Below are 17,674 nucleotides of genomic sequence, written 5' to 3'. Positions count from 1 at the left end.
CTTTTTTTTTTTTTTTTTGAGATGGAGCCTCACTCTGTTGTCCAGGCCGGAGTGCAGTGGTGTGATATCAGCTCACTGCAAGCTCCACCTCCTGGGTTCAAGCAATTTTCCTGCCTCAGCCTCCCGAGTAGCTGGGACTACAGGCACGTGCCACCATGCCTGGCTAAATTTTTTGTATTTTTAGTAGAGACGGAGTTTCACCATGTTAGCCATGATGGTCTCGATCTCTGACCTCGTGATCCACCCGCCTTGGCTTCCCAAAGTGCTAGGATTACAGGCGTGAGCCATTACGCCCAGCCAGTTTACACTTTAAGCCAGGTTTGTTTAAGGTCCTCTCCGCCGGGAGATGGTGACGTTGGAGGTGCCAGTAGCTTTCACTGGCCCCTGAATGAGTTGCCTGATTCATCTAACAAGGAAAATTCCTTCCCAGGCTGACAGCCTGTTGGCCAGTGAATAAGGTGGAGGTCCAAGTAGTCCAGCTCCAGGCCACTGAGCACCTTCCAGCAGGATCCTCTCGCAGGCACTCCTCGTGGCACATGCCCCATGGCTTGCTGCTGATGAAGAGCCACTCGCGCCTCACCACCTGCTCCTTGAGCTGCTCCTGTTCTCGTTCTGGTGCACATGGGTGCAGTCGATGTGGCAGTACACAGTGTTGATTGCTACCTTCACAGCCTCGGCCACCTGGCTTGGAGGGGACTTCCAGGTGCCCAGCCCCAGCATGTCCGTCTTGGTACCATTGTTGATGTGGCTGTCATGGCTGTGTTGAATTACAGACCCCTGCCTGCAATTTGCCTCAGCTGTCATCTCTTTGGTCTTCCTCAGTCCTGAATAATTTTAGTGTGTCCTTGACTTTCATTACCCTGACTTTTTTTTTTTTTTTTTTTTTTTTTTTGAGACGGAGTCTCACTCTGTCACCCAGGTTGGAGTGCAGTGGCACGATCTCAGCTCACTGCAACCTCCTCCTCTCAGGTTCCAGTGATTCTCCTGTCTCAGCCTCCTGAGTAGCTAGGATTACAGGCACGTGCCACCACACCCAGCTAATTTTTGTATTTTTAGTAGAGATGGGGTTTTACCATGTTGGCCAAGCTGGTCTCAAACTGCTGACCTCAGGTGATCCACGCCTCGCCACCTCCCAAAGTGCTGGGATTACAGCAACCCTGGCTTTTGGAGATAACAGGCTAGTTATCTGGTAGAAAGTCCCTGGATTTGGGTGGGTCTGATGTTTCCTTGTGGTAAAACTCAGGTGATGCCCCTTTGCAGGAATATCACGAGTGTTGTGTTCTCACTGAGACCTTGCACGTGGCACGTTTCCATTTGCCTCATTAGTGGTAACATTCACTTCTATCCCCTGATTAAGGTGGTGTCTCCCAGCTTCCCCTCCCTAACGCTATCCTTTCTTTCCCTTAGTAAATGACAAATATTTTAGGGAGAGATTCTCTGATCCTTTGTAAATATCCTGTTCCTCATGAAACTTTCAAGTTACCCATTTATTTTCTTATTTATATCAACATGGTCCTGTGGGTTGTAATGTCACTCAGTGGGTTATATCTATTGCTATCATTATCTATTTGTAAGCTCAAAAATGTCCCAAGTCTGGTGGGGGGCCCCTTCAAGCTGGTTCTGTGTCCCTTTGCTAGGTTCTCTTGTTCCTGGAGCACTGCCTGGCTTACTGGCATGAGGAGAGACTCCAGGTTCATTTTGTGCATTCCCCACCCCTGTCCCAGAATCAGCCACTTCTCAAGGTGCCCTGGTTCATCTTAGCAGAAAATGCTGTTTAGAAACTAAGCAGTGGGCACTGCATGTGCTCATTGCTATTGGATGCTTGATGTTCCCATGCCTGGCAGTGCAGAGAACCACACACACACACATGCACACACACACACACACACACCTGTATCTATTTCTATGTCTGTCTCTCTGTACTGAAAACCTTGATATCTCCAATTCCAATCAAACAACAGTGTTCATGCTGGTTTTCTCCCTTCCCACGGGGGTGGGCAGTGAGAAATCTGCCTCCCATTATCCTCAGCATATTGGCTTATTTGGTCAGTCTCCAAGCTATACCCAGTCTTCTATCACCACCACTCCCATGTCCACCTCCCTCTGCACACACCCTCCCTACCCCACAAGAGAGGGCCTGCTCACCCTACACAGGTTGGTCTGACCCCTGTGCCAGGCCAGCCCCCTGTGGGGACCTCCTCACTCTGCAGGGCTCCTTTCCACCCCTCACCATCCAGGCGGACACCTATTTTGCTTGGGTCTACCTGGTGCTCTTTGAACGTTACTGTTCAGAAAGGGAAGACAAGAGGATGAGTCCAGTGCCCACCTTCACTGAAATGTAGTGCCCACCTTCACTGAATGTAAGTCTTCTTGCCACTTGGCTACCCATGATCTAGAAGACAAATTCCTTTGCTTACTGTTTTATTATGGATCACTCTGGAATATTAAGGATACAATTCTGAGCAGACAATTAAAATGTCTTGTATTATCTGGAAGAAACAGAAACCACCTGTGGGTCAAAAGTATTGTGATGAACTGACTCACCTTATTACAACTTTATCCCCGCGGTCCCTGCCAGCACTGCCCTTGGACCCAGGCAATGGGACTCCCTTTCCATCTGGTGCTTCAGAGTCCCCTACTTCACCCCTCCTCCAGCCATGACCCTCACAGGGAGTGGAGTCATGGGGTCAAGGGGGAGGGCCCATTGGGGCGCGTGTGTCCCTCTCCCAAGCCATGCTGTGAACACTGGGGTCCCTGGAACTCCTTACGCAAACATTCCTCGAGCCCGCGTCTAAGGCCTGCACCAGCCTCTCCTCCAGATCAGGGTGAATGGCATCCCTGGTTCATGCACCCTTTAGCTGGGGAGCAGCCAAGCAACCGCTATTGGAAACGGTGGGGAGAGGCTCGATGTGCAAGTTGGAGCATCAAGACCAGGCACCCACTGGGCCCTTGTGGGTGCAGAGTGAAGCTGAGGGTGGAAAGAGAAAGTGGATGGCCAATCGCCATGTTCTGGTGCAGAATTCCAAGGAGCCTGAACATTCTACACGTGAGACTGGCCTTCCAGATTGTTAGGAAGGCAGATAGATTGTGTTTTACTTTCCAGCCATTAGCTTGCTTTATAACTTTTCTTTTCTTTTCTTTCTTTTCTCCTTCCTTCCTCTTTCTTTTCTTCTTTTTCTCTTTCTTTCTTCTTTCTTTCTTTTTCTTTCTTTTTTTCTCTCTCTCTCTCTTTCTTTCTCCTTCCTCCCTTCCTCCCTTCCTCCCTTCCTCCCTTCCTCCCTTCCTTCCTTCCTTCCTTCCTTCTTTCAGACAGGGTGTCACTCTGTGGCCCAGCCTGGAGTGCAGTGGTGTGATCTTGCCTCACTGCAGCCTTGACTTTCCAGTCTCAATCAATCCTCCCACCCCAGCTTCCTGAGTAGCTGGGACTACAGGCATGCACCACTATGCCAGGCTAATTTTTGTATTTTTGCAGAGACAGGATTTCACCATGTTGCCCAAGCTGGTCTTGAACTCCTGACCTCAAGCAATCGCCTGCCTTGGCCTCTCAAAGTGTTGAGCCTCTGTGACTGGCCATAACTTTCAAATATCTAGATATATAGTATATGAATCTACATTTGTATTCTTGCCCCGGATCCATCAAATATTATAGACAGGCCTGCCCCTTGCACGCAGTAGGTTCTCATATGTGTGAGTTTTCTTTATGTGCCGCACTTACGGAATGCCCCTCACATCCCCTCTAACAGGGCCTATTCTAACTTGCTCTCAGGTTTGTGCTACGGTTTGGGATGTGTGCACTCACAAAGCTTGTTCTGGACATCCTTAGACAAATTGCGCTTGCACTCATGTCCATCCTGCCCAACCTAGAGAGGGCTGTGTTGGAGACCTGTTGTTTGCCTGTTGTGAGGGGCTTGGAGAGTAATGATGCTCCTCAAATAGCAGTAGCATTTATTGATATCTATATGCTGCACTTCACGAGTAGAAATTATCAAGATCATCTGAAAAGTAGATGCCTTTCTGCATTAACATATGTCACTGTCATCTGACAATTCTTATTTTCTAGCTTTTAAAAAATGTGATAACAGCTTGCACTTATGTATTATCTCACACTTTCTAAAACACTTCACATTTAGTATGTCATGGAAAATTGAATTTCTGCATTAGTTCCTTATTTATATTGCTTGAAAAATACCTTATTTTTTGTAGTGGGACATCTGATATGTTCCTAAGTTTAAGACAATCTGCATAGTCATTTATTCTCTCTCTCTCTCTTTTTTTTTTTTTTGACACAGGGTCTTATTCTGTTTCCCAGGTTGGAGTGCAGTAATGCATTCATGGGTCACTACAGCCTTGACCTCCCTGGCTCCAGTGACCTTCCCACCTCAGCCCATCGAGCAGCTGGGACTGCATGCGTGCACCACCATGCCCGGCTAATTTTTTGGTTTTTTTGTAGATATGGGATCCCATTATGTTGCCTAACCTGGTCTCAAACTCCTGGGCTCAAGTGATCCTTCCACCTCAGCCTCTCAAAGTGTTGGGATCACAGATACAAGCTGCTGCGCCTGGCCAATTTATATTTTTTGGTAACTTGCTGCGCATTTTTCCTAACCTTCTTTCTCATCTGTCTTTCAAAATAGAAGACAAAGCGTAATGCAGAGCTTTGCCTTCTCAGAACCACTCATATCTACAGTTTTCAAGTTTCTGCTTAAAACATGCAAGGAAACAAATCAACAAACAAAAACTTGCGGTCTCTTCCATCAGTCACCTGTTCAATCAAGGCTTAAAAAAAAAACTTTCAGAAATTCTGTTTTGATCCCCACAACAGGGCAGTGTGGCTCATGGCAGAGTCATTCTTCACAAAGATTAGGTGAGGTTTGGGTCGGTTTGAGGAACATGAGGAGACCTGAAGACATCTTGCCAATAACTTGCAACTCATTACAATGAGTCCTGGAGCCAGGAACCAGTTCTCCTGGCTTTAAACCCACTCTACCACACTTCCAATTTTGATAATATTAACATAAGTCAGTTATAATCCCAAAGAGCTGTTACATTATTTTTATGATATTTCTACATTTCTTTCTGTTTATCTTTATATAAAACTCAATGTCTGTAGAACTTTGTAATCCTAAATATAACTTTGAAAGAAATCAATACGTGGAAAAAATTTAGTTGGCATTAATAACTAATAATTTTATTTATAACAATATAATTTAAGATATTAATTGCTTAAAAAACCCAACAGGGCCCAAATAATGATTTATAAGTAGATACGGTTATTTCTAGAAATAAACTAAAAAACACAATTATTTATATGCAAAATTCTTCTAAATAGGTAAAAATAGGAATAGAAAAGTGATGTTCATTCTAAACACATATTTGTTCTTTTCTATTTGAAAAGGCATCTCAGTTTTGGGCAGACAATTGTATTATTATATTAAAAGTGTCAGGGAGTGGTGATTTTAGAAGTTCACACTGCCTTTGACCATTGCAATTTCTTGGAGATAGATTTACCTGTCCTGAGCAAAGTAAGATAATTGACCTCAATTAAGAAACTACAAGTTAGACAGCTGGGTATTCCCACAGCAAGATATGAAGGGCGGTGGATATCATTTAGGAATGAATGTAAATAGGCAGTACCCAAAAGACATTTCAGTTGCCTGCAAAAGTCACCAAAGCATACTTAATTATCTTTGTGATAATAAGCCTTCAGTCTGGTTTCAAATGCGTAATTTTTTGATATACTACATTTGAAACGCAACATTGCAATTCTTCTTGGACTTACAGACAGGTCATCTTCACTTTCATTTTACTAAAATAGCTCCCTCAAATTTAAAATTGATCAGATTAGTCTAATCAATAAGAACAAAAGAGGCATGAGCTTCTTTTATCTAACTCTAAATTAGAATTGTAATTTTAAAAGGCATTAAATACGAATTTTCAAAACCACTTTCCTTGAATGACACATTGTCACGCTTCATAAGTCCACATGTCTGTCTTTCAGGGTGATTTCAGTGATTATTCAGTAGTGAAATTGGCTAATTTTGTTTCATAAGGCTTATTTTGTAAATTTAGACATTACATATATAAGGCCTAACAGCTGGTTAATTAAGTTAATTTAGTAAAAATCAATTGATCACTCAGTCATCTTATAAACAGATTAAATTTTTTCCACATTAACCCATTGATTAAAAATCAGAAGGCACAATCTAGTCCTAAAATGTACATCCTATTAAATTATGCAGAAAAGGGGGCCGCTTTCATCACCATTTTCACCCACTTAATAGTTTGTCCATCCATCTTTTTTTTGTTATTGTTTGTTTGTTTGCTTGTTTTTCTTTTTAGACAGAGTCTCACTCTGTCACCCAGGCTGGAGTGCAGCGGTGCGATCTCGGCTCACTGCATCCTCTGCCTCCCGGGTTCAAGCGATTTTCCTGCTTCAGCCTCCTGAGTAGCTGGGACTACAGTCACTCACCGCCACACCCAGGTAATTTTTTGTATTTTTAGTAGAGATGGGTTTCACCTGGTGTTGGCCAGGTTGGTCTTGGACTCCTGACCTCAGGTGATTTGCATGCCTCGGCCTCCCAATGTGCTGGGATTACAGGTGTGAGCCACAACTCCCGGCCCATCCATGGTATTTTTTAGTTGGAGCTGGACTCTGTGTGCCTGAGCTGATCCCCCTGAAATACCCTCCTCCTCTTGCAGACTCATGGTCTGAGCTTAGTCCTGCTGTGAGGACACCATCCAGTGGCAGAAGGCACTAGCCAGTTGCTGTGATGTGTGAAAGTGGCTGAACTCCAAGGTAGAATACCATAAAGCTATTTCTAAAAGGATTCAGGACTTGTGATGGACTTCAGTCATTTGTCATATGTCAACATTAAAGAAGAAAACATCAGTGACCACTTCACAGAGGGTAAGTCTGAAGGCAAGGTCGGTGGCAACTGCAGCCTGCCTGATGAAGGGCACAGTGGAATGAAGCAGTAGCGTCTGTGAGCCACTGTGGCCTGGGACATTAATGGTATTGCATAGGAAATATGTATCTGCTTGGCGAGAAACTCACTTTCAGCTGGGCCCTGTATCAGTTAGGATCAGGCATCACTACAGGTAATAAAAAAACTCTCAACTGAAAAATGGCTTTTAAAAAAGCAGAAGTTGATTTTTGCCCTGGAGTTAGGTAACCAGGGCCTTTAAGTCATTAGGGACCAACTTCATCCAGTTCGCCACATCTTACTGCAAGGGTGGCTGGGAAATGTAGTCTTTTAGCTGGGTGCATATCCACCCCCCAGTGATGTGTCGGTAAGCCAGTTTTATCCTCCCTCTACTCCAAAGTGGGAGATGGGGAGGGAGAGAGAAAGAAACTCCTGATTGTAGCATTTGCTAATGTTTACAGTATAAATACTACCACCATGGTCAATTTCAAGCTGCCAATGGTTTAATGATTAGTTTACACAATTCCCACAAATCTAATAATTGGCTCTTGGGAGCTGGTACAAGCTTGCTCTAGTAGACTACTGGGCTGCAAATAATATCAAGAGTTCTATCACTAAGGCGAAAGGGTGGGATGGCTGATGGGTAGACATCTGACAGTGTCTGCCACAGATCCCAAATGGAACACAACTATGTATTTTGACCAGAAGTAGGATTAGAAATGTGTGCTCCATGATTCTTGCAGAAAAAGAACACTGATTTCTGATGAAACAACATAAAAGGCAGGAGGAAACATGGGCTGCAGAGGCTGCTGATGTTTAAAGAATGCAGGGCCAGGAAAACCCATCCTTGGTGCAAACAGGTGCCAGAACGTATTGGAATTAATCCCTTGAGAATGCAAAGACCCCCAAATTAGATGATGAAATGGAACTCCACGGTAGAATACCATAAAGCGAGGCAACTTGGATCATCTGAAGAGTAGGAGAAAAGGGATAAGATTTAACGATGCATCTTCCCTTTAGACGAAGCTTTCTGGGGCTTGGGGCCATGTCTTTCCTGTTGATTGTTTTATTTTTGGCATGTAGCCCAATCCTTGGCACCTTCATTCATTCAACAAACACTTAGTGTGCTTACCTGTGGAAGGCATTGTTCTATGTGCTGAGGGAACAGCAGTGAACAAAACTGGCAGAAGTCCAGGCCCTCATGGAGCTTACACTCTATTCAGAAGGCAAGAGAAATAAAATAAAATAACTTATATGGTGCTAAATGCTATGGGGATAATCAGGCAGGGAAAGAGGATTGGGAGGGTTATAAGTGCTCAGTCGTTTAAGAAAAAAAATTATTTATTTTTTTGTTATTGAGATGGGGTCTTGCTATGTTGCCCAGGCTGGTCTTAAACTCCTGGTCTTAAACTCAAGTGATCCTCCTGCCTTGGCCTCCCAAAGTGTTGGGATTACAGGCGTGAGTCACCGTGTCACCTATGAAAAGTGTTTTTAAACTAAATGGTGTTTTAGGTTGGATTTCCTAGAAGCAGTCCCTGAGATGAGAACCCGTGTGCCAGCGATGTGTTAAGGATGTGCTGGGAGGCACCCGCAGCCTCAGTGTTGAGACTGGGTATCAGTGATGTTCAGGCCAGGGGCCTCTGAGAAGCAGAGCCGCAGCAAGAATTCGAGTCCCAATGTTCTATTTGGGAGGTTTGAGCCTTGAGCAGCGAGAATGAGGAGATAGAGGGAGCGAGGCGGGGAAAAGCACGAAGTGACGTGATGCCTTGCCACGTTGGTCAATGCACCCAGCGAGCTCGCAGGCAGGCCTGGGCACGTGCCCAGTGTGGTGGACCCATCTGGAGATTTGCAAGGAGAGTCTGCATGTGGAGTAGGCTGCTGGGGGCAGGGGTAGAGGAGGGTGGGTGGGCACTGTCTGCTTACTTCTCTCCTAACTTCTTTTTCCAACTGGTCAAGACACACCCTGTGGGGGCCACTGCCCCGCCTTCCGGGGCAGCACCTGGCTCTTCAAGCCTTCTCCAGAAGTGGGAGCCTCCGCCTGGTGCTGTGACATTTTATTAAAGCCTGGAAGGGGAAAGGCAGCCCACGTAGGGGGCTGGAGGTGTGGAGCCTTTGGAGGTGTTGTTGGACCAAGAAGAGAAAGAAGGCAGCAGCAGAAGGGTGTGAGAAGCTGCCCAAGGTCCCTGTCGGGCACGGCAGGCTGGCAGTCCTTGCTTGGCTGCTAACCCCCTCGCAACCTTGGGCACCTCACCCAACCTCTCTGAACTTAGTCTTGGCGAGAGGGCTGGGCTGGGACGGTCTTTCAAATCCCTTTGGCTGAAGCCGCCTGCTTCTGCGGCAGTCAGCATCCTGCCACGCTCCTGGCAGCCCCTGAGCGAGCTTGGAAATGAAACTAAACGCCAGGCTTTCAGCAGTCACAGCTGCTGGCAAGGAACACAGTCCGCTGGATTTGAGCAGAGCTTTTGAAAAAGGGTAGGAGGGAGCTTTCACCCTCTTCTTACGCCAGGGGATGTATTTCTTTCACCCTGTAAAAGGGGAAGGAGAACTGACTTCAATGATTTCTTTGTCCTTGGACAAATTTGCTACCAACAACCCTTCAGTAGTCAGCGGGGGCCCACTCAAGGGAGTTTAAACAGAATTTACAGCATAAATAACTATAGGTAGCTGCAAAGGGAATATAATAATAATTTGTAAACCCCTCAATTCAAAATACTGTGATGTGTTTGAATCCAATTGCCAACAAAATATAAGCACGAACTCCACATGGCCATAAGAGCAGCGGGGACTTGGGGTCAGGGTGGGGAGAATGTGGTCCCAGAGGAAACTGAGTGATCGCAGCTACTTTATGTGGCTGTTCTTGAAGTTAGACCAGAAGAAAATTATTGAAGCACCTCAACTGCACATATGGAACCACCTGGAATCACCCTCAGCTCCACTGGTACCTGAAGGACAGATACAGGATGCTCTATAACAAGTGTCAGGAACTTCCTTGGGCAATGAGTCACCTTCACCAGCAGGACGGCCTCCTGGCAATTCAGCCTGCAGTTCTAGGACCATGACACCGCATCCCACAGCTCCCACAGCACGGTGCAAATGGTATCCAATGTGCAAATGTGCTTGGCAGGGGAGACGGGGTTATTAGTTTCCTTTTCCGTGTGTGTGCACGCCATCATGTTAGATTTTTGAGAATAGAATACTAAACTGCATATCTGATTACATACCTTAACACTAACCTTCATCACCTCAAAGTAGGATTGCCAAATTTAGCAAATATCAACACAGGTTTCCCAGTTAAGTTTGAATTTCAGATAAAAATGAATAATTATTCATCCCAAATATTGCATGGAATATAATAAAAATTATTCATTGTTAATTTAAAATTAAAATGTAACTGGGCATCCTAAATTTTATCTGACAGCCCAACCTCAAATATCACATTTTCTGCAAATACAAATATTTGTGTGTGTCTATAAATACATTTTATTTTTCACACAAATGGTAGCATATTGCACACACTATTCTGTCTTGATTGTCTTATTTAATAATAACATACATGGCTGGGCATGGGGGCTCACACCTATAATCACAACACTTTGGGAAAATGAGGCAGGAGAATTGTTTCAGCCCAGGAGCTTGAGACCAGCCTGGGCAACATAGTGGGACCCCATCTTTACAAAAAATAAAAGCCTGGTGTGGAGACACACACCCGTGGTCCAGGCTACTTAAGAGACGGAAGGGAAGGATCGCTTGATTACATCACTGCACTCCAGACTCCAGCCTGGGTTACAGAGTGATACCCTGTCTCAAAAAAAAAAAAAAAAAAGTGTATATATATATATATTATTCTTTATCAGTGCACACATATCTGCCTCATTTAAAAAAATTATTTTAGGTTCGGGGGTATATGTGAAGGTTTGTTACATAGATAAACATGTGTCACAGGGATTTGTTATACATTTTATTACATCACACAAGTATTAACCTCAATAGTTATCTTTTCTGCTCCTCTCCTTTCTGTCACCCTCCCCTGTCAAGTAGACCCAGTGTCTTCTGTATCTTTCTTTGTGTTGCTAAGTTCTTATCATTTAGCCCCTACTTGTAAGTGAGAACATGCAGCCTTTGTTGTTCTGTTCCTGTGTGAGTTTGCTAAGGATGATAGCCTCCAGCTCCATCCATGTTCCTGCAAAAGACATGATCTCATTTTTATTTCTTTTTTTTCCTTTTTTTGAGACGGAGTTTCACCCTGTCGCCCAGGCTGGAGTGCAGTGGCAAGATCTCGGCTCATTGCAACCTCTGCCTCCCGGGTTCCCGCCATTCTCCTGCCTCAGCCTCCCGAGTAACTGGGACTACAGGTGCCCGCCACCACGCCCAGCTAATTTTTTGTATTTTTAGTAGAGGTGGGGTTTCACCGTGTTAGCCAGGATGGTCTCAATCTCCTGACCTCGTGATCCGCCTGCCTCGGACTCCCAAAGTGCTGAGATTACAGGCTTGAGCCACCGCGCCCAGCTGAGCTCATTCTTTTTTATGGCTGCGTAATATTCCATGGTGCATATGTACCACATTTTCTTTATCAGTCTCTCACTGATGGGCATTTAGGTTGATTCCACGTCTTTGCTGTTGTGAATAGTGCTGCAATGAACATACGCATGCATGTGTCTTTACGGCAGAATGCTTTATATTCCTCTGGGTATGTACCCAGTAATGGGATTGCTGGGTTGAGTGATAGTTCTGCTTTTAGCTCTTTGAGGAATTGCTATACTGCTTTCCACAACAGTTGAACTAATTTACACTCCCACCAACTGTATATAAGCATTCACTTTTCTCTGCAACCTCACCAGCATCTGCTATTTTTTGACTTTTTAATAATAGGCATTCTGACTGGTGTGAAATGGTATCTCATTGTGGTTTTCATGTGCATTTCTCTGATGACCAGTGACATTGAGCTTTTTTTTCACATGCTTGTTGGCCGCATGTATGCCTTCTTTTGAGAAGTGTCTTTTCATGTCCTTTGTCCACTTTTTAATGGAGTTGTTCGTTTTTCTCTTGTACATTTAAGTTCCTTATAGATGCTGGATATTAGACCCTTGTCAGATGCATAGTTTGCAAATATTTTCCCTCATTCTGTAGGGTTGTCTTTTTACTCTGTTGATAGTTTTCTTTGCTGTGCAGAAGCTCTTAAGTTTAATTAGATCCCATTTTTCAATTTTTGCTTTTGTTGCAAGTTCTTTTGGTGTCTTTGTCATGAAATCTTGGCCTGTTCCTATGTCCAGGATGGTATTGCCTAAGTCATCTTCCAGGGTTTTCACAGTTTTGGGTTTTACATTTAAGTCTTTCACCCATCTTGAGTTGATTTTTGTTTATGGTGGTCCACATTCAATCTTCTGCGTATGGCTAGCCAGTTATCCCAGTACCATTTACTGAACAGGGAGTCTTTTCCCCATTGCTTATTTTTGTCAGCTTTGTCAAAGATCAGATGGTCATAGATTGGCGGCCTTATTTCTGAGATCTGTATTCTGTTGAATTGGTCTATGTGCCTGTTTTTGTACCAGTGCCATACTGTTTTGGTTACTGTAGCTCGAATAATAATACAGTTTGAAGTTGGGTAATGTGACTTCCTCCAGCTTTGTTCTTTTTGCTTACGATTGCCTTGGTTATTGGGGCTCTTTTTTGGTTCCATATAAATTTTAAAATGTTTTTTTCTAGTTCTGTGAAGAATGTTGTTGGCAGTTTGATAGGAATAGCATTGAATCTGTAAATAGCTTTGGGAAGTATAGCCATATTAATGATACTGATTTTTCCTATAAGAAGGGGATGTTTTTCCATTTGCTTGTGTCTTCTCAGGTTTCTTTTAGCAGTGTTTTGTCATTCTCATGGTAGAGATCTTTCACCTCCTTGGTTACCTGTATTCTGAGATATTTTTTTGTTTGTTTATCAGCTGAAGGAGCTTTTGGGCTAAGACTACAGGGATTTCTAGATATAGGATCATGTCATCTGCAAACAGAGATAGTTTGACTTCCCTTCTTCCAATTTGGATGCCCTTTATTTATTTCTCTTGCCTGATTGCTCTAGCTAAAACTTCCAATACTGTGTTGAATAGAAGTGGTGAAAGAGCATCCTTGTCTTGTGCTGGTTTTCAAGGGGAATGCTTCCAGCTTTTGCCTATTCAGTATAATGTTGGTTGTGGGTTTGTCATATATGACTCTTAATATTTTGAGGTATATTCCTTCCACACCTAGTTCATTGAGAGTTTTCAACATGAAGGGATGTTGAATTTTATTTTAAAAAAGCCCTTTCTGTATCTATTAAGACAATCATGTGGTTTTGTCTTTAGTTCTGTTTACATGATGAATCACATTTATTGACTTTAGTATGTTGAACCAATCTTGCATCCTAGGGATGAAGCCTCCTTGATCATGGTGGATTAGCTTTTCGATGTGCTGCTGGATTAGGTTTGTAAATTTTTTTTGAGGATTTTTGCACTGAAGTTCATCAACAATATTGGTGTGAAGTTTTCTTTTTTTTTTTTTATTGTGTCTCTGCCAGGTTTTGGCATCAAAATGATGCTGGCTTCCTGCTGGCATTTAGTGCTATGAATTTCCCTCTTAATACTGCCTTAACTGTCCTAGAGATTCTGGAATGTTGTATCTCAATTTTTTTTTGGAATACTTTCAGTAGGGATGATACCAACTCCTCTTTGTACATCTGGTAGAATTCAGCTGTGAATTCATCAGGTCCTGGACTTTTTTTGTTGGCAGGTTATTTATTACTGATTCAATTTTGGAGCTCCTTGTTGGTCTGTTCAGGGAATCAATTTCTTCCTGTCTCAGTCTTGAGAGGGTATATGTGTCCAGAAATTTATCCATCTGTTCTAAGTTTTCTAGTTTGTGTATGTAGTGGTGTACGTAGTAGTTTCTGATAGTTGATTTTATTTGTATGGGGTCAGTAGTAACATTGACATTGTCATTTCTAATTGTGTTTATTTGAATCTTCTCTCTTTTCTTCTTAGTCTGGCTAAAAGCCTATTTTATTAATTTTTTCAAAAAAAAAAAAACTCCTGAATTCACTGATCTTTTGAATGGTTTATCATGTCTCAATTTCCTTCAGTTCAGCTCTGATTTTTGTTATTTCTTGTCTTCTGCTATCTTTGGGGTTTATTTGTTCTTGCTTTTCTAATTCTTTCAGTTTTGAAGTCAGGTTGTTGATTTGAGATCTTTCTAATTATTGATGGGCATTTAGTGCAATGAATTTCCCTCTTAATACTGTCTTAACAGTCCTAGAGATTCTGGTATGTTGTATATTTGTTCTCATTATTTTTAAAGAACTTCTTGATTTCTGCCTTAATTTCATTATTTACCCAAAAGTCATTCAGGAGTATATTGTTTAATTTCTATGTAATTGTATGGTGTTGAGCTATTTTCATTGTGTTGAATTCCATTTTTATTGTACTGTGGTCTGAGAGTCTGTTTGGCATGATTTTGATTCTTTTACATTTGTTGAAAATTGTTTTATGTCCAATTATGTGGTCGACTTTAGAGTATGCACCATGTGGCGATGAGAAGAATGTACATACTTTTTTGGTGGCGGGGGGAGGTTGGAGATTTCTGTAAAGGTCTGTCAGATCCATTTGGTCCAAAGCTGAGTTTAAGTGCTGAATATCTTTGTTAACTTTCTGCTTTGAGGATCTGTCTAATACTGTCAGAGTTTGGTTTTCTTTATCATTATGTAATGCTCTTCCTTGTCTTTTTTACCTTTGTTGGTTTGAAATCTGTTTTGTCTGAAATTAGGATTGCAGTCCCCGTGTTTTTTTCTGTTTTCTATTTGCTTGGTAGATTTTTCACCATTTCTTTATTTTGACCCTATGAGTTTCATTACAGGTGAGATAGGCCTCTTGAAGACAGCATACCATTGGGTCTTGTTTTTTTTATCCAACTTGCCATTCTGTGCCTTTTAAGTGGGGCATTTAGCCCATTTACATTCAAGGTTAGTATTGATATGTGTGAATTTGATCCTGTCATTGTGCTGTTAGGTGGTTATTATGTTGGCTGATTATTATGTTTGTGTGATTACTTTACAGTGACACTGGTCTGTGTCTTTAAGTGTGTTTTTGTATTAGCTTATAGTGGTCTTTCCTTTCTATATTTAATACTCTTTTCAAGATTTCTTGTAAGGCAGGTCTGATGGTAATGAAGTCCCTCAATGCTTGCTTATCTGAAAATGATTTTATTTCTCCTTCACTTAGGAAGCTTAGTTTGACTGGATATGAAATTCTTGGTTGAAAAGTTTTTTCTTTAAGAATGTTAAATATAGGTCCCCAGTCTCTTCTATTAATAGCTTGCAGGGTTTTAGCTGAGAGGTCTGCCGTTAGCCTGATGGCGATGTAGGGTAACCTGCCCTTTCTCTCTAGCTTTCTTTAACATTCTTTCATTTTGACCTTGGAAAATCTGACAATTATGTGTCTTGGGGATGATCTTCTTTTGTAGAATCTTGCAGAAGTTCTCTGTATTTCCTAAATTTGACTGTGCCCCCTCTAGCAAGGTTGGGGAAGTTTTCATGGATGATATCCTGAAATATATTTTCTAAGTTGTTTCCTTTCTCCCCCTCCCTTTCAGGGATGCCAGTGATTGGTAGATTTGGCCTCTTTACAGATTCCCATACTTCTTGTAGGTTTTGTTCGTTTCTTTTTATTCTTTTTTAAAATTTTTGTCTGACTGTCTTATTTCAGAGAACCCATCTTCAAGTGTTGAGATTCTTTCCTCAGTTTGATTTATTCTGCTGTTAATACTAGTGATTGCACTGTGAAATTCTTGTATTGTGTTATTCAGCTCTGTCAGACCCATTAGGTTCTTTTTTACACTGGCTATTTCTTCCTTCAGCTACTGTATCACTTTATCGTGATTCTTATTTACCTTGGGTTAGGTTTTGTCATCCTCTTGAATCTCAATGATCTTTGTTCATATCCATATTCTGAATTCTGTTTCTGTCATTCCTGCCAGTTTGGCCTGATTAAGGATGCTTGGAGAATTGGTGCAGTTGTTTGGAGAACATATGACACTCTGGCCAAGTGAGTTACCAGAGTTCTTGAATTGGTTCTTTTTCATCTCTGCATGTGGGTGTTCCTTTAACTGCAGTGTAGATTGAGTACAGCCAATAACCTTTTTTTCTGGATGTTTTCACCAGGCCAAAGCTTTGTGTAGGACCTTTATTTGATGCTGACTTCTTGTCGCAGGTTCAGAGGGTGGTATGTTACTGAGGTGTTTTTTTTGTGCTGAGGCTTTGGGGTGTGATCCAGCAGGTGGCACTTAGGCTTATTGGTCATTCGATAGACTCTTGCTTGGTTGTGTGGCTACCCTATGCTTCCTCACAGTTGCAGCCATGTTCCTTCTCAGTGTTCTGAAAGTGTGGGTTTCTCTTCCCCTTGAGTGTTCACTGCAGATCGCGACTTGGCACTCCTGGGCTGCCCACTGGAACTCTGGGGTGATCTCAGTGTTTATGTTCCTTCCCCAGCTTAGAGGCAGCAGAGGAAGAGATCTTAGTAGTGGTTATGGCCAAGGATCTTTTGCTTGACTCCTGGGGGTTCCACCCCAGAGAGATGCAGGTGAGCAATCACTCAGTGCAGTCAGTCCTGGATGGAGGATCTATGATGTGGGCCCAAGCCAGGGGTTCCCTGTCTGGTGACAAGTCATGGGAGGTGTGTGATACCTGTGGGAGACAGGCTGGCCCCCTCTCCTTAGGATGACTGCAGCTTGTTGGAGGTGTGTATAAGGCACTTAGGGTCTTTACTCCTTCATTAGTCCGCGGATGGGAAGGGCAGTTCCCTAGCAGAGTCAGTAGCAAAGACGCTTTCAGTTACCACTGGAGGCTCTTTCCAGGGAGTTGCTGAGTTGATATTGGCTCAATAGCTCTGGCAGGGGTGTGGTTGGAGGTCCAGGCCTGGAGGACCTGCCTTGTGAGGAGATATGGGAAGAGGTACCCATGTAACAATCTGGCCACTTTTCCACAGGGCTGCTGCAGTATGCTTGGAGCCCACTCTAGTCCTTAGTCACCTTGGGTTTTTCAGAACCAGGAGGTGTCACCAGTGATGGCTGTGAAACAGCAAAGATGATAGCCCGTCCCTTCCTCTGGGAGCTTTGTCCTAGGGAGGTATGGATCTGTTGCCAGCCCAAAGGCATTGTAGGAAGTGGCTGGAGACCCTGGTTGGGAGGTCTCGCCCAATGAGGAGGAATGGGATCAGGCCCCTACGTAAAGCAGCAACCTGGCCACATTGTGGTAGAGCAGCTGTGCTGTGCTGGGGGATCCCTCCTGCCCTGGGTGGGCTCAGACTTTCCAAAGCCCAAAGGCTAGAACGGCTAAATCACCCAAACAATAAAGATGGTGGCCCACCCCTCCCTCTGGAAGTACCATCTCAGTGGGAATTCAGATCTCTGTCAGCTGGAGAGCTTAGTTGGGGCTGGCTGGAGGCCCTTGGGAGGTCCTGCCAGTGAGGAGGAACAGGATCAGGTGCCTGTTTAAAGCAGCAGTCTGGCCATGTTGTGGTAGAGCAGCTGTGCCATGGTGGGTCATCCTTTCTGCCCCAGGTCAGCTCAAACTCTCCAAAGTCTGAAGGCTAGAATGGCTAAGGTGTCTAAATAGCAAAGATGGCAGCCTGCCACTCCACCTAGGAGTTCCTTCTTAGGGAGTTGCAATGCCACTACTGCTGGCTGGGTGGAATTCCAAACCAGTGGGTCTTATCTTGTGTGGTGCTGTGGAAGTGG

The 17,674-nt window shown here is 43.5% G+C and overlaps 1 pseudogene; it reads right to left on the bottom strand.

The window, feature by feature from the left end:
* Positions 1–374: 374 nt before the first annotated feature.
* LOC108523907 (aldose reductase pseudogene) lies at positions 375–804 on the bottom strand (annotated as a pseudogene).
* Positions 805–17,674: the final 16,870 nt, after the last annotated feature.

The sequence above is a fragment of the Rhinopithecus bieti genome, unplaced genomic scaffold, assembly GCF_001698545.2.
Source record: "Rhinopithecus bieti isolate Rb0 unplaced genomic scaffold, ASM169854v2 scaffold_73682, whole genome shotgun sequence".
In the NCBI taxonomy this organism is placed as follows: domain Eukaryota; kingdom Metazoa; phylum Chordata; class Mammalia; order Primates; family Cercopithecidae; genus Rhinopithecus; species Rhinopithecus bieti.
This window is presented reverse-complemented; position numbering and strand designations above follow the sequence as displayed.